The sequence below is a fragment of the Nomascus leucogenys genome, chromosome 13, assembly GCF_006542625.1.
Source record: "Nomascus leucogenys isolate Asia chromosome 13, Asia_NLE_v1, whole genome shotgun sequence".
Lineage (NCBI taxonomy): Eukaryota > Metazoa > Chordata > Mammalia > Primates > Hylobatidae > Nomascus > Nomascus leucogenys.
In genome coordinates, this window is record NC_044393.1 from 101,276,236 (window position 1) to 101,289,413 (window position 13,178).

General features: G+C 41.7%; 1 protein-coding gene across 1 annotated transcript in view; it reads left to right on the forward strand.

The window, feature by feature from the left end:
* ACTR3B (actin related protein 3B) overlaps positions 1-13,178 on the forward strand; it is a 1,003,497-nt gene that overhangs the window by 384,338 nt on the left and 605,981 nt on the right. The gene's annotated exons all lie outside the window — the stretch shown is intronic.

The window sequence follows — 13,178 nt, forward strand, 5'->3', positions numbered from 1 at the left end:
TAATAGCCTTTTCTGTTTTAATGTCTATTTAGTCTGATCCTAATATAACCACTCCACCTCTCTCATGAATGCTGTTAGCACACTATTTTTCCATCCTTTCATTTTAACCCTTGTGTATCACTGAATCTAAAATGTTTCTCTTGTAGATAGCATATCCTTTGTTCTTCTTTTAAAATTCAGTCTGATAATCTCTGTTTTGATTGGCTTATTTAATCCATTTATATTCTACTCTGCTTCTCTTGGAGTGACATACCTGCCCTGCAAGAGTAGCATTTGGTCTTCTGGGCTTGTCCCTCCTGGTGTGGAATCTCCGCCCTATCAGCAAGTTTTGATGGAATCAATCAGAGCCTCAGTATTGTCAGCCTGCTGTGCCTGGGGTAGACATTTAGACATTCTGCCTTGCATGGAAAAGCCAGTGGGGGAATGGAACTTCATCCTTAGAGCCATGCCTGCCTGAAATTCCAGGGAGCATGAGAAGTGCCAGTGGCCTACCCCTCTCAAAGTGAAACTGTAATCCTAAATTGAAAGCCAGGTAGAGAGAGAGCACCTGCCTTGTCTGCACCTGCCCAGGGCAGAACACATGTAGTCAAGTTACACAGAACTGGGGTGGGCGAGCAGCTTAAATGCTTCAGACTCTGGCTGTTCTTACTGAGATTTCCTAGATTTCTTAAATGAATATTTCTCCATTTGCTAAAAGCCCTTAGAACAATTTGTAGACATTTTAGGTAATTGTTCAAAAAATAATTTTTCACTAGTTAAGTGGTTTATTTTTTTTCTGGGGAGAGAGTTACTATGCTGTTTATGCTGCCATTTTAGAATTACCCCTCTAAAGACAACACTGAACTATTTAGAATAAAGCATTTTTTTTCAATTGCCTGCCCTTGTGAGCTAAAAATTACAATTTTTATTCAATATAAAGTTCTAGCTCAAGTATCTTTGTGACAAATGATACTGAGTCCCTTGATGTTATTAAATATTTGGAATTCTACATTTTTGTTATAACTTCTTGATTCAGAGAAGAAAGTAAGTTATATGGCTGCAGTTCTTGTTCCATGAAAATTTAGCTCAACGATTTGTGAGTTTTTATTAACAAAATGCCTTTGGGCCAATAGTCCTGTAATAAATTTAAACCCTCAATTTAGTCTTAGAGAAAAATTCATTATTTTGTATTTGTTCCCTAAAGGGACATTTAGTCTAGCTAGAGTATATCGGGGGTTTTATGACAAGACAACAAAGCTGTGTAGCTCCTTAAATACTTAATCATGTGTGTATTCTATTCAAATACTTTAAGATTTTCATGTTTGCTGGATAATTTATCTAATCTTTTTTATCCCCGCTGTTAATGGTAAACCAATAACTGAAAGAAGCCAAGGCTAGGAGCCAAGTTACCTTTATGCTGTGCTATATTCTTTGATCTTTGCTGAAATTGAGTGGGGCAGGGGTGTATTTTTCCCTTGGTCCTTTAAAGATTATTTATAAAAATTGTTAGTATCTTTCATATATCTAACATACACACTGGATGTGTGTATTGCCCGTATAATCTCTGAGTCATTGCAACTTATGGATAATCCATTTAAACTACACTTACTAAGTAAGTGGTCTGCTGAAACATTCATGTGGGCCGTAGCTTTTAAGCAGGTTTTACTTTAATCATTCAGGCTCATAAGAAGCCAGCTAATTACTCCTTCCAACAAGCTTATTGAAGACTTACTATGGGTTATACTCCAAGTGGGATCACAGGGATACATAGAAAGATTAACCTGAGCTTCGCCTGCAGAGATAATTGTCCCAGGCAGGCTAAGTTGCATGTGTTAAATTATTAAGTAAATAAAAGTTTGTTGTTGTGTTTCTGATTTTCCCTTTCCCTTCTACTGGGTTACCTCTTTCTTTTATCAAGTATTATCTGCCCTCTTTTCTTGCTCTTCTTTTCATGCTTTCAAACACTGATTTAGAAAGGCATGCTCACTACATGAATCTAAGTTGATGATTGTCTTCTGAAGGAATCTGTGGGGCCAGGACTCATGGTTGTACTGGCAGTGCCCTGTGCAAGAGCACCTGGCCAAGGGGGCAACTGGCTGGGCTGAATCCAGGCCACTCTCCACTTGCTAAGTCCTGAGTCTCTGTGGATGTTTTAAGATAATAGGGGTGCCATTTATAACTTCTGTGCCTCATGGAGTGGCTAATTCTTGTGAAGGTGATATATGTACAAGATGACATCCTGAATATCTTAGTTTTAAGAAAAGGCTGTGTCCTTTATTATGGGATTTTAAAAAGTCAGAGGGAAGATAGACTATTTGGGGATTCAAGGGCCATCCTTGTGATTATAAACTCCTAGAATGAAGCTTGATGTCTATTGTACTTCTATATAAAGCAGATTTGATGTCTACCACTTCTATATCCTGTATATTTATGAGATAATGAGACTAGCTCCTCCCATATTAGTTAAGAGGTAAGACTGAAAACCAGTAACAGGCTTTTTAAGTTAAGGTTTCAGTTATAGATATTCCTGTAAGAGAAAAGACAATGAATTAAATAGTTGTAAAAAACCGTAACTTAGGTGGGTACTTAATGTCAGTGATCTTGGCCAAAATAGGGCAGGGGAACCCAGCCTTGGGACACTGGAAAGAATGAAGCCAGGTACAGATGATCACTCGTCAAAACAGAGGACAGGGAGTTGAAATTTTAGATTAAAAGTATGCCAACTCCTCAGGATCGAATGTCTGTGCCCTCCAAAATTATGTTGAAATTTAATTGCTATTCTAATAGTATTAAGAGGGAGACCTTAAAGAGGTGACCAGGCCATGAGGACTCCTCTCTCATGGGATGAATACCATTATGAGGGTGAATTAGAACCCCTGTTGTCTCTTTGCCCTTCTGCCTTCTGCCATGGGACGATGCAGCAGGAAAGCCCTCGCCAAATGCCAGTGCCTGGATTTTGGACTTCCAAGCCTCCAGCACTGTGAGAAAATATACTTCTGTTCTTTATCGGTTACCCAGTCTCAGGTATTCTGCTGTAGAAGCACAAAACGGGGTATGACATCAACTTAAGTATCCTGCTGGAACCTGAATGAGGAGGCACAGTGATCTAAATCATACTCAGACTTCCACACAAGGTAGGTCTAAACCATTCAAATTTGAAGTGAAATTAGAATTGGAGAAAACTATTGTGAAACCAGAAACACACATGGCTACTAGGATCTTTGATGGGAACTTGGAATGGGAGCCTGCCTTTTAACTTAAGGAGAAAGGAAAAAGGCAAGAAGGGAACTTGTACTCTTTCCAGAGTCAGAGGCAAAGCCTAGGGTAGAGGGGTTGAGGGATAAACATGGTGTTGGGAATGACCATACAAATAGTGCCCCTGCCCTCAGCCCACACATGGGCAGTGCCTCCTGGTTGGCTTAGCATTCCCTTGGGAACCCATGGCCAGAGAGTATCAGTGTGTTTCAGGTCCAAGATTTTCTCCTTCCCACCTGTGTCTCAATGCCAGAAGAGAGATGCTGAGAGAGAGAGAGATAGAGAGCGAGACAGTAAGAGAGCGAGAGAGAGCGAGAACACACTACCACTGATTCTGTTTGAGTTTTGGTGGAGAATTTATATATGATTAGCAGCAACATTTTGAGAGAGCCAATTAATTTTGTAACCTTGTAATATTTAGTAGGATTTATTTGGTCTCTTAATTCTATCACTTTTGAAGGAGTTTGAAGATGCTTGCTTGGCTTCTACCTTGTTGGAGAGAGCATACTATGTATGCAAATTGAAACTAATGTCACAGAAAGATCTTCTTTCTAATTAGAATGTTAAAAAATAATTTATTAATGGCTAGGTGTTACAAAGTTATATGTTTGCATTCAACAAGAGCAGCAGGCACTTAGCCACTAATGATCAAATTATCATAAAAAACCTGGAGAATCATTTCTTCACTTTCTCCCTATGTTATGAGCCTTCCTATTTATTATAATAATTAAAATAGTTAACAACGACTCTAAAATATTTGTATTGTAAATTTTATTTACAAAGCAATGACTTCATTTTTGAGTGATTTTTAATTTATACAAAAGAGAAAAGAGGTTGATATTGCTGTGAGCACCAACAATGCATTGAACTATGATTGAAGTTCACCCAACCTCATGGTATACTTGGTGCACAGACTATAGCATTAAAGTTGAGACTTTCTCATTGGCAAAACTGTCCTAAGTGTTTTCACATGTAGAGTATTTTCTGAGTGTGTGAGTGTTAGGATATTTCTTAGGTTTTGGATAGTTGCCATGATTGGCATGTGGTTTTAGAAATTGCCATTGTCCCCACTGTCCCCCACTGATAGAAGAAATCTTCATGGAAAAAGTGGACTTTCCAGAGCTTTTAGGACAGAAAAAAAACAAGCCAAGAAAAGGAATATCTTCCAGGTTTAGGACTATATTTGTCTATTATAATGGGGTTATGATATATCTCAAGCTCGACTCTTTAGCAGACTTATCTAGAGAACTTGTTAAAAAGCAGATGCCTGCACCTAACCCTAGGGAGTCTGTTATATATGCCTATGGTGGGCTTAGGCATTTTTTATAAGTGCCTCAGAAAACCCTGATATACATACCATATTTGCAAGTAAACCACTGTGTTATTCCATTTGCATTTCTATAAAGGAATACCTGAGGCTGGGTAATTTATAAAGAAAAGAGGTTTATGTGGCTCATGGTTCTTCAGGCTGTACACAAAGCCTAGTGCCTACCTCTGCTTCTGGTGATGGCCTCAGGAAACTTGCAATTGTGGCAGAAGGGGAAGGGGAACCAGGGCAACACATGGCAAGAGAGGGAGCAAGAGAGACACCAGGCTCTTTTCTTTTTTTTTTTTTTTTTTTTTTTTTTTGAGACGGAGTCTTGCTCTGTGCCCCAGGCTGGAGTGCAGTGGCGCGATCTCGGCTCACTGCAAGCTCCGCCTCCCGGGTTCACGCCATTCTCCTGCCTCAGCCTCCCGAGTAGCTGGGACTACAGGCGCCCGCCAACACACCCGGCTAATTTTTTGTATTTTTAGTAGAGACGGGATTTCACTGTGTTAGCCAGGATGGTCTCGATCTCCTGACCTCGTGATCCGCCCGCCTCGGCCTCCCAAAGTGCTGGGATTACAGGCTTGAGCCACCGCGCCCGGCCACCAGGCTCTTTTCAACAACCAGATCTCACATGAACTCACAGAGTGAGAACTTATTCATTACCACGAGGATGACGTCAAACCATTCATAAAGGATCCACACCCATGACCCAACACCTACTAGGCCCCACGGCCAACATTGGGGATCACATTTCAACATGAGATTTGGAGGGGACCAAACATCCAAACCATATCAACCACATGTATTCTGTTACAGTAATTTTCTTTTCTTTTTTTTTGAGACAGAGTCTCGCTCTGTCGCCCAGGCTGGAGTGCAGTGGCATGATCTCGGCTCACTGCAAGCTCCGCCTCCTGGGTTCAGCCATTCTCCTGCCTCAGCCTCTCCGAGTAGCTGGGACTACAGGCGCCCGCCACCACGCCTGGCAAATTTTTTATATTTTTAGTAGAGACGGGGTTGCACCGTGATCTCGATCTCCTGACCTCGTGATCCGCCCGCCTCGGCCTCCCAAAGTGCTGGGATTATAAGTGTGAGCCACCGTGCCCAGCCCTGTTACAGGAATTTTCAAAGAGCCACTGAACGCTTTTATTATGAAAATTGATGAGTCTACCGATTTTTTTTTATACTGCATTGTTTTCTTTCATTGTAAATTGCAAAGGACAGTAAAGCTTGGTGTAACTTATTAAAGTAGAAATTAATAATTCTGCTTCACCACATAATTTATAAATTCCACAATAGACTAAATAATAAATGTTAACAGATTTTGTTGACTGAAACTTAGGTATGCTATAACATGGTTCAGTAACTATTACTGGTAGGATTCTGGTTGGATCAATACAGCTGAGAGTGCCCCTCATGTGCTGGCTCAACCCGGTACTAAACAGATTTTGGGGCCCTAGGAAAAATCTCAAAGAATAAACCTACTCAAGAAAGTGTAATTGAGAGTTTTGGATTATATTCATTGATTTTGGAAACTTGGCTTTTGTTAGAGTAAAATCAGTTTTAAGTATTTTTAAAAAAAGATTATGACAGATTTGCATTTGTTTAAAATGAACTAAAATTCTGCAAGTTGCCTGAAATGTTACCAATTATAGATTTAATTCTTTAATAAGTGGACTGTCGTATGTCTGTCACAGTAAAAATGCTATTTGGTGTCACTGGTCTATTATACTTTAGAGGTATTTCAAGGTAGTGAAAAGGCTACCACAGATGAAATGGTAAGATTTGCTTTTATTAACTTTGTGACCTTGGCCAAGGCATCTGGCCTTTCTGAGCTCAATGTAGAGTCAGAACTAAGGAGTTTTACAATATCTCTTCTCAATGTTCCCACTTGCCCCATCCTAACAAAAAAGTGAATCCATTATTAGACATCAGAAGTGGAACACTTCTCAGGAATGTAAATACCCAGTTTTTCTCCAGAGCTGGCCTTTGATAGGCTGCAACACTGGATTGGTAAATTTGGAGTAAGCAGTGCTGCCTGTGTCAAGACTTATGTTCTCCTCTTCTCTAGTGTCTCATCATCTTTTTCCTTTCTTCTTATCTTTTTCCCTAGTCCTGTTGTGCAGCTCAGGGCTAGGCATTGTGAGATTCCCATGGCACCTGGATCACCCTTGAAGTGGATATAGTGATAGCTGTTTTCTTCTATCAAAATTGGCTGCCACATTTATATGTTGGTTTTGTTCTCATCTATGCCAATCTCTGAGAAACCTTTGAACTGTCATTTTTTATTAAGAATATAGTTCTCCTGCTTAGCAATTAATATTTAGGGTAAAAAAATCCCCCAAGTTGGAAGAGAATGAAAAGACACAGTTGCGGAAATGAATATGGCATTGTGAACCCCCAAAATCTGAGACAGGTCTCAGTTAATGTAGAAAGCTTATTTTGCCAAGGTTTAGGACCTGTGCCCATGACACAGCCTCAGGAGGTTCTGAAGACATGAGCCCAAGGTGGTCAGAGCACAGTTTGGTTTTACACATTTTAGGGAGACATGAGACATCAATCAACGTATCTAAGATGAACATTGGTTCGGTCTGGAAAGGCAGGACAACTCTAAGCAGGGAGGGGGCTTCCAGGTTATAGGTAGGTGAGAGACAAAGGATTGCATTCTTTTTGAGTTTGTGATTCACCTCTCCAAAAAAGGCAATCATATATGCATTTATCTCAGTGAGCAGAGGGATGACTTTGAATAGAGTGGGAGGCAGGTTTGCCCTAAGCAGGTCCCAGCTTGACTTTTCCCTTTAGTTTAGTGATCTTGGGTCCCAAAGATTTATTTTCCTTTCACAGCATGAATGGGAGAGAGTGAGAAGTCTGGCCTTATTGAAGGAGGTAGGACTAAATTCTAGGGGCCTTGAAAGCCAGTTTAAGGCCAGGTGCAGTGACTCATGCCTGTAATCCACGCACTTTGGGAGGCCAAGGTGGGCAGATCACTTCAGGTAGGAGTTCGAGACCAGCCTGGCCAACGTGGTGAAACCCTGTCTCTACTAAACGTTAGCTGGGTTTGGTGGTACATGCCTGGAATCCCAGCTGCTTGAGAGGCTGAGGCATGAGAATTGTTTGAACCTGAAGGGCGGAGGTTGCAGTGAGCCAAGATCGTGCCACTGCACTCCAGCCTGGGTGAGAGAGCAAGACTGTCTCTGAGAGAAAAAAAAAAAAAAAAAGAAAGCCAGTTTAAATTGGAAGGGAAAGGGATAATGGAGTCAGGCACACTCTGAGATGGAGACTGGAGTGCAGGAATTTTAGCAGGAAGTGTTTTCCAGACTGGCACCTGTGGAAAGCAGGATTGAGCAGAGGTAAACATGGCATTGATTCAGTCTCAAAAAGGCCTCAGCCAGCTCCACTGGGAGCCCTGAAGCTGGGTGGGCTTTTAGGGTCATCCCATGGCTGATGTGACCTGGCCTTTTTATCCCATATTGGACAATCTTAGGTGTTGGCTTCCCTTGGTCCTTGATGGAGTGACAGGTTATCTTCATGGGGGGAATTTGCAGAAGGCAACATCTTAGGCATGTTGGCCAGAACAGTCTCAGCAGCTGAGGAAAAATCCTTCAGCCTTGGGGAGAATCTGGATGGCACATCATGACCTTCATTTTGGGAGGTCATTGCTGTTTCCTGTGCAATCTATTGTTAGTGGCAAAATGGTTATTTGGAAGTGGTTAGGTACTATTGAAAGAATAACTGACTAGTCTTTTAAGCTGTAAGATAGGAAGCAAACTCGTAGGCTGTAAGGTTTACAGTACAACTCTCTGGAGGGGTGAATGGCATAAATACAAATCATTATTGTACCTAATAGCATTTGCTTCCATACATTTTGCACTTGAATGGCACTGTAGCAATGTTTAAGCATGCCTGATTGCTTCACGTTCTTGCAACCACTGCTGCTGGTAGGCTGTGTTTCATTACCATTCTGCTGGCTGTCAGCATTTTCATGACACAATTAGAGGCATGTAATTCCCCGAACAAATGAGCTATTTCGAATATTGTGAGATGTGTAATTCAATATTATATGAGCCTGTAGAATAATTGAGTTTAGAGAAACAAATATGCAGGAGTGTGGGCTGAACAACCTGTCAGATGAATGACCTGCCAGTCCCCTTGCCTTCTGATGCAATCATGGGTGGGGACATGACATCTAAGGAGAGTGACTATTAAAACACAACAGACACCTGCTGTTCCTTTGATGCCATGTTAATGCTGTACTTGCCTATTAAGAACTAGGATTTCATTTCTCCCTTGCAACTTTGGACAGCATAATTCAAACAGGTGAGAACTGTAAATGTAAACTCTGACTTGAATGAAGAACTTTTTGGGAAATAAATTATTTTGTTCTCCTATTTTCCCATGACATAGATTCATCCAGAACTGAAAATTATTCACGGTTTTTTCAAGAACACGCACATGGCTTTGAACCTTTAGTTTCTATATTTAAATTGAACTAATCAAACTGCTTTTACTTATTCTTCAAGTTGTCTTCTAATATAGGGGATGTATGTAATTGCTGGTAGAGATATGTAATAACAGGGCCAATCCCCTATAGGGGATATACAGCTGGAAGGGGACTTGAGAACCCAAACCTCTACTGAACAAAGAGAAGGCCTTTTATGTAAGGTTGCATCAATCTGGACAGAGCTCATACTACACCCGGGCTTCCCAATATCCCATTACCTGTAACCACCCAATGAATTCATTTGGCCCACTTCCCAGATAGAGCCAACTTACCAAGACAGAGGACAGGTGAGAGACAAAGGATTGCATTCTTTTTGAGTTTGTGATTCACCTTTCCAAAAAAGGCAATCATATATGCATTTATCTCAGTGAGCAGAGGGATGACTTTGAATAGAGTGGGAGGCAGGTTTGCCCTAAGCAGGTCCCAGCTTGAAAATTTGGAAGCTAGGGCTTTCAACGGGTAGTTTGGCAGGCTAGGGAATGGATGCTGCTGATTGGTTGGGGGTGCAATCATAGGAGTGTGGAAAATGGTCCTCTTGTGGGCTCAGTCTTCTTCTGGGTGGAACCATCTGTCATCAGAAATGCAAAAACCTGAAAAGACACCTCAAAAGGCCAATCTTAGCTTCTACAAGTGTGATGTTATTTGCAGGAGTCATTGGGGAACTTGCAAATCCTGTGACCTCTAGAATAATGGCTGGATATCATTTATGTCTACACCTTACCATAATTCAGGCTCCTTATCCGCCAAACCTGGGGCTCTGTCCTCAGTTTTACAGACATGGTTTAGTTTGGAGGAAGGGCTATTATCGTTTAAACTATAGACTAAATGTCTCCTGAAGTTAGCTTGGCTCAAGGCCGGGAAGGATTAAGGGCAGTTTGGAGGTTAAAGACAAGATGGGGACTGGTCAGGTCAGATCATTTTCACTATCATCGTTTTCTCACTGTTACAATTTTTGCAAAGGTGATTTCACACTGATCCTGCTGAGCTGCATATGGTCACCCAAGGTCACTTCGTGTGGGGCCTGGTGAGAGATGCCTGTTGCAGCTGTACCCTTCCTGGGGTCAAGGGCAAATGCCTCCCTGTGTTCCTCTGATTTTGTCTTACCTCTTCCCTTTCCCTATTCTTGATTTCTTACCCACAACCTGTTTCATTTTTCCTCAATGGGTTCATCTATTAAGGACCCCAGTTTGATGTGAAGGACCTCTTCAAGGAGAACTACAAACCACTGCTCAATGAAATAAGAGGATACAAACAAATGGAAGAACATTCCATGCTCATGGGTTGGAAGAATCAATATCATGAAAATGGCCATACTGCCCGAGGTAATTTATAGATTCAATGCCATCCCCATCAAGCTACCAATGACTTTCTTCACAGAATTGGTAAAAACTACTTTAAAGTTCATATGGAACCAAAAAAGAGCCCGCATCGCCAAGTCAATCCTAAGCCAAAAGAACAAAGCTGGAGGCATCACGCTACCTGACTTCAAGCTATACTACAAGGCTACAGTAACCAAAACAGCATGGTACTGGTACCACAACAGAGACATAGATCAATGGAACAGAACAGAGCCCTCAGAAATAATGCCGCATATCTACAACTATCTGATCTTTGACAAACCTGACAAAAACAAGCAATGGGGAAAGGATTCCCTATTTAATAAATGGTGCTGGGAAAACTGGCTAGCCATATGTAGAAAGCTGAAACTGGATCCCTTCCTTACACCTTATACAAAAATTAATTCAAGATGGATTAAAGACTTAAATGTTAGACCTAAAACCATAAAAACCCTAGAAGAAAACCTAGGCAATACCATTCAGGACATAGGCATGGGCAAGGACTTCATGTCTAAAACACCAAAAGCAATGGCAACAAAAGCCAAAATTGACAAATGGGATATAATTAAACTAAAGAGCTTCTGCACAGCAAAAGAAACTACCATCAGAGTGAACAGGCAACCTGCAAAATGGGAGAAAATTTTCGCAACCTACTCATCTGACAAAGGGCTAATATCCAGAATCTACAATGAACTCAAACAAATTTACATGAAAAAAACAAACAACCCCATCAAAAAGTGGGCGAAGGACATGAACAGACACTTCTCAAAAGAAGACATTTACGCAGCCAAAAAACACATGAGAAAATGCTCATCATCACTGGCCATCAGAGAAATGCAAATCAAAACCACAATGAGATACCATCTCACACCAGTTAGAATGGCCATCATTCAAAAGTCAGGAAACAACAGGTGCTGGAGAGGATGTGGAGAAATAGGAACACTTTTACACTGTTGGTGGGACTGTAAACTAGTTCAACCATTGTGGAAGTCAGTGTGGCGATTCCTCAGGGATCTAGAACTAGAAATACCATTTGACCCAGCCATCCCACTACTGGGTATATACCCAAAGGACTATAAATCATGTTGCTATAAAGACACATGCACACGTATGTTTATTGCGGCACTATTCACAATAGCAAAGACTTGGAACCAACCCAAATGTCCAACAACGATAGACTGGATTAAGAAAATGTGGCACATATACACCATGGAATACTATGCGGCCATTAAAAATGATGAGTTCATGTCCTTTGTAGGGACATGGATGAAACTGGAAACCATCATTCTCAGTAAACCATCGCAAGGACAAAAAACCAAACACCGCATGTTCTCACTCATAGGTGGGAATTGAACAATGAGAACTCATGGACACAGGAAGGAGAACATCACACTCCAGGGACTGTTGTGGGGTTGGGGGAGGGGGGAGGGACAGCATTAGGAGATATACCTAATGCTAAATGACGAGTTAATGGATGCAGCAAACCAACATGGCACATGGATACATACGTAACAAACCTGCACATTGTGCACATGTACCCTAAAACCTAAAGTATAATAATTTAAAAAAGAGAAAAAAAGGACCCCAATTCATAACTTATTTAAGTTTGTGTACCTGTTTATTTAGTTTGCAGATAGCACAATGCACTATATGGTGAGTTCTAACATGTTCTGGAAGCCTGAAAACTATCTCTCTGTAATACTGGTGTTTCTTTAAAGCCTTTCTACCTTGGATTGTTCCCACCTCATCTTTGAGGTGGCAGAGGTAGAACATTCCTGCTTAGAGCTCCCAAGGCGGGGCAGGCTGCTCCCAAGACGGTGGTAAGCTTCGTGTTCTCTGACCTGGGGTTCTTGGCCTCACGGATTCCAAGGAATGAAACCGTGGGCCATGGGGTGAGTGTTATAGCTCTCTTGGAAGCTGTGGGTCACAGAAGAGAACTGTGGAACCCAGCGACTAGTGTTCAGCTCAGTTAGGACAAACCTGGGCACTTAGCCGTGCAGGAACAAAGGCGAGCCTTTAGCCCGATTGGGAGCGGCAATGGGCGCCTCGCTGGATGGGGAGCACAGCTGACACCCTGCCGAATCCAGGGGGGTGGAAGTCAGTGGTGGGTCTGCGACCGCAGCAAACAGCAGTGGTGGACAGCAATCGAGAGCTCAACCCCAGCTGTAACAAACACGGACCAGAAGAGTGTGCAGTTGCAAGATTTAATAGAGTGAAAACAGAGCTCCGATGCAATGGGAGGGGACCCAAAGGGGGTTGCCACTCCCTGCTTGAATGCCTGGGTTTATATCCTGATCATCGTCCCTTCCCCTGTGCTCTCAGGCGATATATGATTTGACTAATTCTTTACCTCCTGCTTTAGACTAATTTGTATTTTAGTGAGCCCTCTTTACTACCTGATTGGTTGGGTGTGAGCTGAGTTACAAGCCCCGTGTTTAAAGGTTGGTGTGGTCACCTTCCCCAGCTAGGCTTAGGAATTCTTAGTCAGCCTATGAAATCCAGCTAGTCCTGTCTCTCAAGGATACCAAATTAGAAAGAATTAAGCAACAGAAATGTCCCAAGCATAGGGGAATGGTTGACACATGGTACATCTATATAATGGAATATTTTAAAGCCATTAACTAAGTTTCCAAACAAGTGCTTACTGACTATAATGACTTTGGGAAACGCTCACGATAAACCATTCAGGGATAAGCAGAAAGTACTTTCGTGGAATTTCAGTAAATTTCAGATTGATGCAATCTTAGGCCAAAGGGCTTCTCTTCGTTCAGTAGGGGTTTGGGTTCTCTCGTGCCCTTCC